Source organism: Puma concolor, chromosome D4 (genome assembly GCF_028749965.1).
Source record: "Puma concolor isolate L17-30 chromosome D4, mPumCon1.1.hap2, whole genome shotgun sequence".
In the NCBI taxonomy this organism is placed as follows: Eukaryota; Metazoa; Chordata; class Mammalia; order Carnivora; family Felidae; genus Puma; species Puma concolor.
The window spans coordinates 76,122,054-76,138,872 of NC_141679.1; positions in this window are offsets into that span (position 1 = coordinate 76,122,054).

The following is a 16,819-nucleotide window of genomic DNA, read 5'->3' on the forward strand; positions in this document are numbered from 1 at the left end:
ACAGGCTCCAGGCTCTGAGCCATCAGCCCAGAGCCCGACGCGGGGCTCGAACTCACGGACCACGAGATCGTGACCTGGCTGAAGTCGGACGCTTAACCGACTGTGCCACCCAGGCGCCCCAGAATACCAGTATTTTATCAGATATGTGTTTTGCAGATATTTTCTCCTAGTTTGTGTCTCATTTTTTTCATGCTTGGAAGATTTTTTTTTTAAAGACTCCATATCAACTTCTAGAGATGAAAACTATAATGTCTGAGATTGAAAAACACATTGACTGGAATTAACAGCAAATTAAACAATACAGAAGATGGGGCGCCTGGGTGGCGCAGTCGGTTAAGCGTCCGACTTCAGCCAGGTCACGATCTCGCGGTCCGTGAGTTCGAGCCCTGCGTCGGGCTCTGGGCTGATGGCTCAGAGCCTGGAGCCTGTTTCCGATTCTGTGTCTCCCTCTCTCTCTGCCCCTCCCCTGTTCATGCTCTGTCTCTCTCTGTCCCAAAAATAAATAAACGTTGAAAAAAAAAAAACAAACAAAACAAAACAATACAGAAGAAAAGCAAGTAAATTTAAAGATACAGCAATGGAAAATATTCAAAATAAAACACAGTGAAAAAAAGATAAGTAGAGCATCAGTGAGCTATAGGAAACCTTTAAGTGGCCTAATGTGTATGTAATTGGAGTCTCTGAAGGTGGGAGAATGGGGAAAAAAAATTTGAAAAATATAAAGGCCATTTTTTTCTTTTTTTAAAAAAAAATTTTTTTTTAACGTTTATTTATTTTTGAGACAGAGAGAGACAGAGCATGAATGGGGGAGGGTTAGAGAGAGAGGGAGACACAGAATCTGAAACAGGCTCCAGGCTCTGAGCGGTCAACACAGAGCCTGACGTGGGGCTCAAACTCACGGACGTGAGATCATGACCTGAGCCGAAGTCGAAGGCTTAACCAACTGAGCCACCCAGGCGCCCCATAAAGGCCATTTTTTTCTAAATGCGATAAAAACTGTCAATGAAGAGATCCAAAAAGCTCATAACCTCAAGTACAAAAAACATGAAGTAAAAAAAGCACATTCTAATCAAATTGCTTAAAACATGTGATAAGGAAAAAAAATCTTAAAAACCAGAGGGTTAAAATAAATGCAATCCATAGAAAGAAACAAAGATAAGGATATCTGCTGATTTCTCACTGGAAACAATGCAAGACAGAAAACAGTAAATGAATAACTTGAAGGTATTGAAGAGAAACCTTTTAACCTAGATTTTTTTTACCCATGGAAAATCTTTCAAATTCGAAGATAAAATATTTTCCAAACATTAAAAAAAAAAATAGCTGTGAAATAATGTGTCACCATCAGATCCTAGCTATAAGAAATGTTAGAGGAAGTCCTTCAGGCCAGAGGAAAATGACACTAAATGGAAACTGAATCTGCACAGAGGAATCCCCAGAAATAGTAACTTCATGGGTAAATATAAAGAATTTCCATTATGATTTAGATTATTTTAGAAGATACTCAACTCTCAAAGAGAATATTGTGGTACTTATGATATATAAAACATATAGAATATTAAAATGAATGACAACAATAGCACAAAAGCCAGCAGGGAGAAGCCAAAGTATGCTGTTTTAGGATTCTTCTGTTTTGGATACTATAATATCACTTACAGGTAGATTGTAATAAAGTTGTATACTATAAACCTATTAGCCTTAAAACAACCCCTAAAATAATACAAAAGAGTTATAACTAATAAACATAAAGGAGACAAAAATGGAATCATTTCCAAAAGAGAACAAATTTGGAGGACATGGGACCAAAAAAGAAAAAAAAGTAGATCAAATAAAAAAAAAGACAAATGTAAACAGCAGGCAGATTTAAACCCGATGTCAATAATCATGTTAAATGTAAGTGGTCTAAATACCCTGGTAAAAGTTAGGGATGATCAGATTGGTTAAAAAAAGCAGGACCCAACTGTATGTTACTTACAAGAAAACTACTTTAAATACTGACAGAGAAATGGTTTAAAACTCAGAACATACAAATTTATATACCATGCTAACACTAATTAAAATAAATATGGAATGCTAAAATTAATGCTAAACTAAACATATTTCAGACCAAGCAATTTCTAAGGATGAAGAAACTTACTTCATAATAACAAAGGTGTGAATTCATTAGGAAGACATAAAAATTCTAAAATATAGCACCAAATAACATACACGATGCAAAACTTGATACACAATTGTAACTGTAAATTTTATTACTCCTCCCTTAATAATTGACAAAACAAATAGACATAAAATCAGTCAGGATGAATACTTTAAGATAAATAAGGACCAACAAAACTTAATTCTATCATCCAATTTGAATTAATTAATAACCATAAAGTATTCCACCCAACATCTTCTTTCCAAATACATTTTCTTTCCAAGTACACAAAGAACTTTCACAAATATAGACTATATTCTGGACTATAAATCAAGTTCAATTTAAATTAAATATTTAAGTTAAATTTAAATGAACACAAGTTAAACCAAGTGTGTTCTCTAACTACAATGGAATTATATTTGCTATTATTAGCAGGAAAACGTCTGAAAAATCCCCAAATATTAGGAAACTAAATAACATTCAAATAAATAACAAATAGACCAAAAAAGAAATCAAAAGGGGGGATAAAAACTGTAACATCAAAACTTGTGGGATGCAGGTAAAACAGTACTTAGGAAAAATTCTGTAGCAATACCCACCTCTTGAAAATAATAAGTATCTTAGGGAAACATAATGAGATAAAGAACAGAAAGCCAACAGAAAAAAAAGCAATAAAAGTTGTTTTTTGAGATAATTAAATATGTAAACCTGTTGTCAGAATGATGTGGAAGAAGTAAAGACACATTAACAGTATCAGAAATGAGAGAGGTGATATCTTTACAGAGTTTACAGATATTAAAATCTTAAAAAGATAAATTATGAATAATTATATGTAAATAAATTTAACAACTTGGATGAAATAGACAATTTTTCGCAAGACATAAAATGTCAAACTTCCTCAATAAGAAATAGATTATCAGATAGTCCTGTATCTATTAAAGTGATTGACCAGGTACTTAAAAACCTTTCTACAAAGAAAATTCTAGGCCTACATTACTTTCATGGGGAAATCTTACCATAATATTCAAGAAAACTGAAAAGAAGCACTTCTTCCAAACTCATTCTATGAGGCCAGAATTACACAGATTCCAAAATAAGATAAAGATATTACAATGAAGGAAAACTACAGAACAATACCTCTCGTTAAATAGACTTAAAATTCTTAACAAGTTTGTGGCTAATCAAATCCACGAAAAATGAAAATGATAATACATCATGATCCGTTGGGGTTTACCAGGAATTCAAGACCAGTTCTGCATTTGAAAAAATCATTTAAAAAAAAGTCAGCATGTCAATAGATTACAAAAGAGAAAATTTGGTATCTCTATAAATGGGGAACAAGCACTTGACAGACTCCAAAGCTCATCCTGATAAAAATCTCTTCACAAACTAAAACTGGAAGGAAATTTTCTCAATCTAATAACAGATATCTACCAAAAATCTAGAGTTAACATCACACTTAGTCACAAAGTCACAAAGACTGAAAACTTTCCTCCAAAGATCAAGAGTAAGGAAAGGCCATCTGCTCTCAGCTCTTCTTTTCAACACTGTACTTGGTGGTGGTTGTAGCCAGTATAAAGAGGAAAGAAAAATAAATAAAAGGCACCCCAGATTGGAAAGGAAGGCCTAAAATTGTCTTTACTCATAAATAACATAATCATCTTTGGAAAATCAAATGTAATCTGCAAAAAATCTTTTATGAATAATAATTGAATTTATCAAGATTGAAGTTTACAAAATAAATGTACAAAAATTCATTGCATTTCTATTCACTAGCAACAATTAGAAACTGAAATTAAAAGTATCATTTACAATAGCATCAAAAATAGACACGTAGGGATAAATCTGATAAAAGATGTGTAAGGTAAAGCACACTGAAAACTACAAAACACTGTTGAGAGAAATTAAAGATCTAAATAAATATAGACATATTCCATGTCTATTGACTGAACGATATCCACGGGTTAAAACATTAGTGTTCCCCAAATTGATCTACAGAGTCAAAGCAATTCTAATCAAAATCTCAACATGTTTTTTCCTTACTGAAACTGACAAGCAAAGTCTGAAATTTACAAAAAAGTGTAAAGGACCTAGAATAGCCAAAACAATGTTGAAAGAAAACAAATTTGGATGACTTATGCCATCTGACCTCATGATTTATTATAAATCCACATTAATCAAAACAATGTGGTATGTATGGCATCAAGATAAACAAATAGATAAATGGAAAAGAACAGAGAGACCAAAAATATATCCATACATATGGTAAACAGATTTTCAACAAAGTTGCAAAAGTAACTGAATGAAGAAAGGCTGTTTTTTTTTCAACAAAGGTATGGAAAAACCAGATGCACACATGAAAAAAAATTAGCTTTGATCCACACCTCACATCATATACCAAAATTAACTTTTAAAATATATCACAGACATACATGTAAAATGTAAAAGTATAACATTTCTAGTAGAAAATATAGAAGAAAATCTTTGTGGTCTTGGGCTACACAAATATTTCTTAGGCACAACAGAATAAAAGAAAAAAATGGATAAGCTGGATTTCACCAGTTATTAAATTCTGCTCTTTAGAAAGTATTGTTAAGATAATGAACTAACAAGATACTGACTTCCAGAAAATAATTTCAAATCATGTATACTATAAAGGATCTTATCCATAATGTATAACAACCTTTGAAAACTCAGTAAGGAAACAACTACCTGATTAGCGGTGCCTGGGTGGCTCAGTTCAATGAGCAGTTGAGCATTTGACTCTTGATTTCAGGTCCTGGGATTGAGCCCTGTGTTGGGCTCAGCACTGCTTGGGATTCTTTCTCTCTCTCCCTCTGCTCATTTCCCCCACTCAATGCTCTCTTTCCCAAATAAAATAAATAAAGTAAATACAATATTTTAAACCTACCCAATTAAAAAAAATAACCGTTTTGAAAAACACCTCATCCAAGAATGTATATGTATATATATATATATATATATATATATATATATATATATATATATATGGTAAATAAGTACAGAAAAAGATGCTCAGCATCATTAGTCCTTAAAGAAATGAAAAATAAAACCACGTTGAGATATCACTATACCTATTACAACGGCTACAATGAAAACAAATGACCGTATCAAGTGTTGACAATGACATGGAATAACTTTCATATGCTCCTGGTGAGAATATAAAATGATACATACACTCTGGGAAACAGTTTGGAAATTTCTCAAAACTTTAGGCATATACCACCTATCATATGACCTAACCATCTCACTCCTAGGTATTATCCAAGAGAAATGAAAGCATATGCACAGAGTCTTATGCACAAGTATCTTAGTAACTTTATTCACAATAACAAAAAAATAGAAACAACCCAAATATTCATCAAAGGGTGAATGGCTAAAGAAATTGTAGTATATTCATGCAACAGAATATTACTTAACAATATAAAGGAATGAACTCTTGGCATACACTGAAACATGGATATATCTTAAAATAATTATGCTGAGTGAAATAAGTATGACAAAAAATAGCATATACTGTAGGAATTCATGTATATAATTCTGAAGACAAGACAAACTAATGTATACTGGTAGAAAAGAGATTAGGGGTATGGGGGATTGGAATAGGAAGAGAATGGGCAAGAGGGAGGGATTACAACAAGACACTAGAGAACTTTGGGGAGATGACATATTTATTCATTATCTTGACTATGGCTGTGGTTTACAGTTGTATACTTATGTCATAACTTCTTAAATAGTATACCTTAAATATGTGCAATTTACCATAGTTTAATTATAACTCACAAAGTTGTTAAAATATATATATCAATAAATTTGCTAAACAAAAACAGATAAATAAATATAACAGATATCCAAGATATCAAAATGTAAATAAAACACATCTGAGGAAAGAATCTAAATAAATGAAAGGCACACTATATTCATGAACTGGAAGGCTTAATAGCATTCAGATGAAAATTTTCCCCAAGCTCGTCTATAGATTCATTGAGCAGTCTTATAGACTTATAAACAGACTTTATAGGGGACTTCTACAAATCAATAAGGAAAAGGTAGAGCAATAGGCAAAATATTTGAATAGGCACTTCGCAAAAGAAAAAAAAAACACACAAGTGAAAAAGAGCACAATTTCACTAATCATCAGAGAAATGCCAATCAAAACCATAAGATAGCTCTATGCAACCAATATACTGGGGTTTTTTTTTTGTCATTCTTATTCCACTGAACATAATTATTTTAAGATATATCCACGTTTCAGGGTATGCCAAGAGTTCATTCCTTTATATTGCTAGGTAATATTCTGTTGCACAAATACACTAAAATTTATTAACCATTCACCCTTTGAATATTTGGGTTGTTTCTATTTTTTCACTATTAACAAATATAGTTACTAAGAAAATTGTGTATAAGACTTTGTGCATATGCTTTCATTTCTTTTGAATAACACCTCGAAGTGAAATGGGTAGGTTATATGATAGACGGTATATGTCTAAATTTTGAAGACATGGACAAACTCTTTCCCAAAGTGTATGTACCATTTTACATGGGAAGTAAAAGGGTATGAAAGTCACTCCATGTTGTAAAAATAAAAGAACAGACAGTAACAAAGTTGGCATGAAATAGGGTTTCTCAACCTCAGCACTCTTGAAACTTTGGGTCATTTAATTATTTACAGTAGGGGGCTGTCCTATAGGATCTTTAGCAGCATCCCTGGTCTCTACCCGCTAGATGCTGGTAGCACTCACCACCCCCACCCCCATTTATGACCTCCAAAAATGCTTCCATATACAGTATTGCCAAATACCCTTGGAGGGGGAGCAAGATCCCTGCCGCCCCGCCCACTCACGGATAGCTATATGCACTGTTGGTAGAAATGTAAATTGGTGCATCCATTTTTGTACTACCTAACAAACCTGAACATATGTATAGTCTATGAACCAGACCTGGGTAGGTATTTAAATTCAAAGATACAGAGGCGCCTGGGTGGCTCAGTTGGTTGGGCGGCCAACTTCAGCTCAGGTCATGATCTCCGGGTCCGTGAGTTCGAGCCCCACGTCGGGCTCTGTGCTGACAGCTCAGAGCCTGAAGCCTGTTTCGGATTCTGTGTCTCCCTCTCTCTGACCCTCCCCTGTTCATACTCTGTCTCTCTCTGTCTCAAAAATAAATAAATGTTAAAAAAATAAAAAATAAATAAATTCAAAGATACATACAAGAATGTTCATACAAGCACTGTTCCTAATAACACCAAACTAGAAACTATCTATGTTCACCAATGAGAGAATGAAAAAATAAAACATAAGAAATGACCAATCTCCTTGTCCCGACTAACCTTTAACTCAGAGGGGAGCAAAATAGAAACTGGCTAATAAAAGATGCAGTATATTTAGTGTGGGTGAGGCTATGTAGCAGTGGTGAACAAACAAAAGACCCCAATGACTTAGAGTTCATTTCTTATTTTCATGACAGTTCATTTTAGGTTGACATGTATCTCTGCTCATCACAGTGATGCTGGCACACAGGCTTATGGAGGCTCCAATACACATGTCCAGAAGACACTGTCACGGTGTAAGCACTACATTGGGCCACTGTATGATGAGTGTCTTTTCATGGGTCACAATTGTCCCATCTTTAAATTGGGGATTAATGTTATGCAGGGAATCAATGTTATTCAGTATTTCTCAAGTTGTTTTCCAAGATTGTGTGTGTGTGGGGGGGGGGGGTATGTGTATGCATGTGTTGGAGGTTCATTCATACATCGAATTAGAAATTTTAATTAAAAAGTGTTTTTCCTCTAACATATGTTTCAGACAATGTACTTTTGCAAAGACCAGAATACAAGTAACTCCCAGTATTTTGCGTTGTTTTTTCTTTTGTTACTATACTCCTCTGAAATTGTCTGATTGACTACCAGACATGCCCTGGTCAAACAGCATCCTATTTTTGGGTTTGGATTTTCTGTAATGTGAATTACAGAAATGTAATGTGAAAATCACATTTTCTGTAATGTGATCACAAGCATCTTCTTGCTTGAAGGCAGTATGACCACTAGAGGGAAGCAGCTGCCAGACAGAGCAGTTTCTTTACAACACAGATAAATAAATCTCTCTGGGTCAGATTTTTTTTTTCAAGCATTTTTAGTGTTTATTCATTTTTGAGAGAGAGAGACAGAGACAGAGCATGAGTGGGGGAGGGGCAGAGATAGAGGGAGATACAGAATCAGAAGCGGGCTCCAGACTCTGAGCTATCAGCACAGAGCCTGATGCGGGGCTTGAACTCATGAACCATGAGATCATGGCCTGAGCCTAAGTGGACTCTTAATCGACTGAGCCACCCAGGAGCCCCTTTCTGGGTCAGATTCTAAAAGTTTGTTCTATCAGGGATTTTGGAGTCAAGGAAGCTGACTTTTTTCAAGCTTTTTTCATCAACTTTGAGCAAACTGCTTTCAGGCACTCTGAGTCTCTGGGTCCCCCAAGCTCACAGTAGGGTCCCTAAAGGAAACATGAGTGGCCTTTGTGTTTCTTTTCCTAACCTTGCCAGTAGCTGTCTTTGTAAGGCCCTTCAGTGTCCATTATTAAGCAGAACTGTGGAACAACAGTTCCTTCACAGGATCAGAGCTGACCTCTCCATCCAGACAGCTTAATCTTCCAGTCCTCATGAGACAGATCTAGTAGGGGAGTTTAGAGATAAATCTGTACACTAAAGCTAATTTGTCAATCCCCCCACCTCACCCCCCACTATGGGCAGACAAACAGATTACAATTAGATGAGCCAGGAACCTTAATAAATGCAGATGTCTTTAGTTAAATAAACAACTAATTCTTGGGATGTAAATATAAACAGAAGCATACTTCACAATTAGGGATGAATGATGAGCGAATGAGTCAGTAGAGGGTGGATTAAAGCAGTAGGTCTGCAATCAGGAAGTCTGAATCCCAGCGATCTCACTAATTGTTGATGTTTGGTAGATTATTTAGTCTCTATGAGCTACAGTTTCTTCATCTGATAAAGAAAGTGATGGTATCTAAATTTCAAAGTTGAATAAAGTGGGTTTTGTACTGAGCCAGGTACCTTATATAATACCTAATGGTTCATCTTAAGAAAAAGAAGGAGGAAGAAAAAGCAAACTTTGTGTGTTTGCTATCTGGTACAGAGGCGTAAAGGAGAGTTTCGGAGCATATCCAAAAACGTGTTCAAACCCCAGCTCTGCCACCTACTGGCTGTGTAACCTTGGGTCACGAGCAAAATGGAACCTCAGTTTCTTATTTGGAAACTGAAGGTACTGATGGCTGCTTTAGTTGAGATCTAAAGGAGATGACAAGGGAGGTGAAGAAGCTGGCATCAAATTGGTACATACTAAATTATTACTTTCCATATCAGATTATTTTCCAAATGCCTACAGATTAATACTATAATAGCAGCTCATCATTAGCCTTCTAAAGCAGGCATTATCATTCCCATTTTACACACCAAGAAACTGAGGGTTCAAGAGACTTGTTCAGAGGCACAGAGCTTAAAGTAGACAGTGTCTGATTTCTGACAAGTTTCCTTGCTCTAATGCCATTAGTTGTGCTATAGACATGTTGACCCCTGGTGACTTCCAGAGCAACCAACATTCTCTTTTATAGGTGCTGTTGTTACCTCTGCAGTGCCTTTCCAAAGCCACATTTCCTTCACGAACCATCCCTTTTCCTTGTAGTGTGTGCACTGGCTACATCTACCCACTAGATGGTGCCGATACCCTAGCTTTGGTTTACTTTGGTTTCCATCTTCTGTGAGTATTAAAAATTTACCTTCAACATCATCAGACCTAAATGTCTACATAAATCCCAGCTTGTGAGATGCATATACTTGTAAAGAATTTTTTTAAAAATATATTCAGGGTAAACTCTGGAGGCTTAGTTATCTTGCTTAAAAATGCAGACCAACCCTCTATAAATTCACTAGCTGAGGCCCTGCTATGGTCATGAGCAATCACAGCACTATGTGTGTCTCTGCTCCAGGGTGACTTGGAAAGTATTAGCAGCTTCTCCTCTGAGTGTATAGACTGGCGGGCCTGTGGGAGCCCACCAGCACTCCATGGCTCCTGCTTACTACTCTGTGAAAGGAGACGGAGTACAGGCTCAGCTCACAACTGATGCAAGCATAGAACAGGACATCCTAGAAGATTTGGTGACCTTCTTATCCTAAATTCTTCCCCTCATAGCCTGCCACAAATTTCCACAATACCATAATTTGAATAGGCATTGTACCCCTTTATTATTATAACAATAGCGACAATCAACCTCTGTATAGTCTTATAGCATTTACAAAGCATGCCTCTCTCAATTATTTTATTTAACACACTTGAATGAACAGGGTCAGGGTTGTTTACCCCATTTCACAGAGGAGAAATTGAGATCCAAAGAGTGAGTTCCTAAGAATCTATAAGCTATTTAACTAACATGCCAGAATTGAACCCGAGTTCAAGTGTCATCCTCATGTCACTACATGAGAAAGAAACCTGTAGTACATTCCAAGCAACAAATTTATAATGAGAGTTCCCCTACTGCTATTCCTTTTCTTTTCCAATTGTCTCTGAATTTCACCTCTCCCCCAAATCCAGCATCCCTGGAAGGAGAACATAGCCCTCCTTCCCTGGCCCTTTCCCATCTTCCATTCTAGCGCCCAGACCAACAGTAAATGTTGTGGTAGGCAACAGAGAAGGCACTGTCTGTGTTCCATGTACAGAGCACCAGAGCTGGAAGGGATCATTGGGATTATCTCATCTAACCACCCCTTTATATGTAAGGAAACCAAGCCAGGAAGAAGAAGAAATATTCCTATATGTGATGCCATGGGATTATCTCAAATGACCTACTTTTCATGAAAGCTAGTCTACACCTTGGTATCCATTAGTTTGGAAACTATGTTCATGCCAACTGCCTTATCCTTTAAAATAGTATCTAATTTTAAATTTCCACTAATGCAGCTGTCTCCCCACATACGTATGAACAATAACCAAATAAATTTTTTACTGTGAAATCTCACTAGAGTTGAAATCTTTATGTCATCACTTTCTTACTTTAGGGTCTAAATTAAAGCAAATTCACCGGAAATCTGAGCTGTAATTGGCCTATTTATTTATTTATTTATTTATCTCATACCCTTTGTCTTGCACACGATCTGTGTTATTGAACTAATCTCAATGTATCATGCTTGCGTTTCTCCTTGCTTGATTCTCCCATGGAGCAGAATATCGAGGACAAGAGCTACATCTTAGAAATCTTTGTAACTCCAGATGCTAGTATAGTTTTTGGCAAAGAGTGGATGATCAATAATTAATTTTGAGGAATTGAATTATACTGCATTGAACTGGACCTACAGATTACAAACCACCTCCTTGGACATACGTCATCAGGATTTTTAAATCCAGATGGGACATGGAAAAGATATCTATTAATAGACATTTAGGGTTTAGCAAGCACTCTCCTTCTGTCCCTAAGATCCTTGCTTTCTGACCAGTCAGATAAAGGCAGATGCACTAAAGATTAAGCTATACAGAATTTGGTAGTTCAGTAAATATTTACTGAGCTCCTTCTATGTGGAAAAGTAAGTGATCAAGAGTTCTAAAGACTGTAAAATTCCTACAGGGCAGCAACGTAGCAGCCACAGTGATAGGAAAGCTAGCCTAGTGCTGGGTGGACATAGAGCACCATGCTCAGAGGGAGCAAGGACTTTAAGGTCTTCTGTTTCAGTCTTCCATTGTACAGTTACATTGTACTTCCACTGTACAGACTGGGGGGGGGGGACGTGGCCACAGTTCCCCAGTGAATGAGTGACAAAACTAGAATCAGAGCCCAGTCTCCTGACTTTCAGCCTAGTGCTCTTTTCACCACATTTCTTGAAAAATCCACTGTGCACCTGGCCATGCTTTTCTTTCAGAATCCAGCCACTATTTTGATTTCTCTGCATGGCAGGCAGCCAAGAGCCTTGAACTTCTCCATGTTGCCATTTTGCCCTCTGCAGAATGGGATATTAAAGTATTCACTTGGGGGACGGGTCATGGGGTTCCGTCAATAAATGTTTGTGAATTGCTCTGAGCTATTTGGGCCACAGGGACTCCAGAAATGGGAGACCCCAGTGGTGGTGGTGGTGGTATCTGAGCCCTTTTTGAGGTCTTGCCTTTGCTCTGCAGAATTAAAGCGATGGTTTAAGTGATAAACTATTCCTTATGAGCTGTATTTGTGTTGAAAGCACAGCATGAGTCCCCTGAGCGCTTCCTCTCACACAACCACAGCTATGCACCAATTCTCCTGGGCTCAGAGATGGAACTTCGGTTAAATGCATGGAATTTATTCTTAGTCCTTTTCTTAATTACGACTTTATTTTTATTTCTCTTGCCTTCTCTAGGGGAGGGGTTAGAGAGAAAAGGAAAAGGAAGGAAAGAGGCAGGGAAATATGTTATAGATTCAAGGGGCTTTTTTGTTGTTGTTTGTCTCTGAGCTGCTCTCAGTCAGCAAAGTAGAGGGATTTAACGGATCTTGCAGAGATGCAAACTTCATTCCAATGAAGCCAGAATCCAGAAGACATGTAACAAACACAATGAAAACATATCTTGAGGTGAGGCAATCATTATTTGACTAATAAATCCCCTGGGCTGACAGAAAAAAGATGGAACCTGTTATGCACTCATCATTTAAGTCATTAAAACAAGGGGGTGGACGTTCAGGGTAAGAGGACTGTGTAGTCATGCTGAGGATGTTTCAGCAAATTGCTATGTTATAAGCAACTCCATTGCTACCCCAGGTTAGTCATGTAGCCTTCCCTCCTGTGTCCAATCTGGCATCCTCAAAACACTGAAAATCCCATCACTCTCATGCTACGCTCTTTCTCTTGTTCAAAATCCAGGTCAGAACATGTCCACTGAATGCTTCTATCGATGTCCTATCTCAGTGAGTATCCCTCAATACCCAGAGCTCCTTTAAAGTATATAAATAACTTGTGTGTAGGCACATTTCTCGTTCTCCTCTGCTTCCTCCTCCCCTTCTTCCTCCTCCTCCTTCTGTGTCTTCTTTCTCCCTGTACTTTTTATTTTTCTTTTTCATCATGATCATTATGCCTATGTTCTGGCATACTTGGTAAGTCTACAGAGGAAGGGGGTAAAATGAAAATGGACTTCAGAGGGAAATATCTTACTTGTGAGCTCTGGCCTTGATAGGGACTAGCTGTGGGAAAGTGAGAAAATCCTGAAAACTACACAGGACTTAGTACTCATCCACAAATTGGAGGAAATAATCAGTTGTCCAAAGGCTTCTTTGCGAGGATAACCCAAGAGGGTGAATTAAAACACCGCAGTGCAACCTGGGTTGGAATGAGCACTTGACAAATATGAGTTTCCACAATCTCCTTTGACCTTGGGCTCAGATGGTGAGAGACTTCTAGCTCACACAAGCCTATTTATGTGAAGATATGTATGGCCTAGGGGAGTTCCAAGGGAACATCTAGGCGCTTCCACAAACCCTGCTCCCTCTTTACCCTCTTTTCTGCCATGGAACAATCAAACCATCTGACCAATTTGTGGTTAGCGTAGTGTTTAAGTAAAGGTAGGTTAAGGAGGAGGAGAAAACTGGGATGGAGCCCCACTGCTTTACTAACTCTGTGATGTTGGGCAAATTTTACCTGAGCTCCAGTTTCTGCATCTACAAAAATGGGGCTATTACACCTCATATACCTTTGTGGTGGGTAGCCAGTGAATGTGAAGCACTTCAAATAGTATCTGGCACACAGTAAACCTGGTTACTACTATTCTTCCAAGAGTGGCCCTGAGAAGGTAAAAGTGCCATCAGATGTCAGTGGAATGAGAAGAAATGCTGAGCTGGTGGAGACCTTGCTTGCTTCCTGGCTGGACTGTGCTTCACCTCCCTCACTCACTTATAACTAACCGGTATTGCATATACACTTTGGCCCAGCTCAAGTGTTGCCTGCTCTATGAAGCCTTGCAATTCCTTCTTCCTCTTCCTGTCCACCTAGAGAAGTGGCCGCCCTTTTCTCTGAGCTGCCAGAGCATTAGGTATCCTTTTCTGTGTCAGTGAGCACTATATAACTGGCACCATAAAAAATGAATACTCAGGGGTCATTTTCATGCCAGGACACAAGCTCCTAAAAGGCACAGGCCATAGCTATTATCTTTCTCTCTATCTCTTGGCCCAAGTTGATTTATTCTGTGCTCATGAAACAAAGACTGGTGGATGAATGGTTTATCAGTTGCAACTCAAATGTCTCAGTATTGTGATTTTCGGGACTATATGGGATTCTTTGCAAATGAAGTGTCAGGACCAATGAGATGTGATGAACCATGAAAAGTTATCTGGCCTCTTCAAAACATCCAGTAAGATATTTTAGACAGTGGTTTTGAACTTACTCAGTTCAGCCCTTCAGAATAAAGTATGATCACTGATTTGTATTAGCTCCTGTTGATACTTAAATGGCAAACGGATATACTAAGGAAACAAAAGGAGCAGCTTGCCCATATCCTGAGTTAGTTATTGAAGTTGTCAAAGTAACCCAATGTTGCTGAATGCTGTCACAGAACAGACTGAAAGAAAAACAGCTATATCTCAAATGCCCAGGGACTGAATGGGTAGAGAGGTTTCATTGTGTTGGTCATAAATAGCTTTCACGAAGTTAGAGTGCTTACTTGAACCCTACTTGAACTAGCTGGATGCTGATGCATTCACTACTCAGAGAATTTCTTAAAGGCTTTGAGTTGCTCCCACTTCTTGTCATGGAATGAGCCAATTTTTATGTCTGTTTATTACTCTGTAGCCCAGCTGGACCCCAGAAGGATGGGCTGCTGTGACCATGGAAAATAACACAAATGCACAGACACCAAAATGAAGCCAGAGATCTTCTAGAGACTTAGATAAACATTTAGTCTCATAAATAAATACATTATCAGACCACACAAAGCTCTTCCTACCCGGTCTCTTCCTCAGAAGTCACACTCCAAATTGCTTCTTTAATTCATCCAGGTTCAGACAAGGTATTTATTGATTACCTACTGGGTGGGAGACCAATCCCAAGCTACATGTTCCAAAAAACACAGTGGCAGAAGATATGGTCCCTTGCTGCTTCTACCATTTTGGAATTGTATGTATAGTGGCAGAATGCACAAACTTAAATCAATCAGTAACAAATGCAAGCCAGGATGAATACTATCTTGTGATATATTGGGAAATGGATTGCATAGTAAGAGATCTGAGTCCCAGAGCTGCGAGCAAGTTGCTGGAAGACTGTTTGTTTGCTCATTTGATAAGCAAACAAACAAACACTTACCATGGATCAGGTACTGAGGATAACTTGAACGATTCATTTAATTTGTTTATTCATTCACTTACTCAACAATTATTTAAGGATTATATAATAGATGAAGCATTGTGGTAGGTGCTGGGGAAGGGGGAAAGATACAGTCCCCACCTTCCAGGGGTCAGGCTCCTCATCAGTACGGTGTGTGTTTGGGTGAGAAAGGGTAGTGGTCTCTAATGTCCTTTCTGCCAAGAATATGCTAAGCAGTGGACTGGAAGATTTTGTGGTTCATTTGCTAAGAGTCAAGTCAAGAAGAAAAATGGTCATTTGTAAAAATGGAATAAACCACTGAACTTTGAATTACAGACTTTTGGATGGGAATCCTCCTAGAACCTCAAAGCACAGCACTAATATGCCTATGTGTTCCTTTAAGAATCCAAATCAATCCTGTTCATCCCCTTGTACATATACATTTCTTTATATTTTACAAGGCACTTCCATGTGGACAGTTTTATTTGCTCTACATAGCAATCTTATGAAGTCAGGGGTTTAACATCCTTTTTTAAAGATAAAGAAACTGAGGCCACAAGTGGTTGGATTTGCTTACTAATGTCTGTGAGTAGAGCAGGGGCCAGAACCTAGGTCTCTGACCTCCCATTCTGGTGCTTCTAAAATAACAACAGTATTTATTCGTTTGGTATGTGTGTTTCAAGGGCCAGTTATGGCCCAGGCATTTGGCAAAGCCTGGGAAAGTCGTGAAGAACCAGCCAGTAATCTCAATGATTTTACCATCACTTTTCCTCTAATTCTTGCTCAGAATTAACAGGAACTCATACTGCTTTGTAGCTTATAGTATAGTTTTATATGTCATTTAGTATGGACTAGTAGGGGTGCCTGGGTGGCTAAGTCAATTAAGCATCCGACTTCGGTTCAGGTCATGATCTCACAGTTCATGGGTTTGAGTCCCGCATCAGGCTCTGTGCTCAGAGCCTAGAGCCTGCTTCAGATTCTGTGTCTCCCTCTCTTTCTGCTCCTCCCCTGCTCACATTCTCTCTCTCTCTCAAAAATAAATAAACATTAAAAAATTTTTAGAAAAAGTATAGGCTAGTAGACCATAAGCTACTTTTAGTCAAGTGCCAGGGAGGATAAACAACACCTGATAAAGCATTTTCATTTCTTCACATCAATTCAATTGATATTGACAGCAATGTATATGTCATTATTCCTACTCACTGGCAATGAAGTATAGATTCTGAGAGACTCAAAGTTACACACATGGTTAGTATAAGATTCAGAATTTAATCCTAAATCATTTGTCAACCAACACTTTTTTATGTCCACTCCCTAAACATACTCCATCCCACTGTGCCATATATAGGG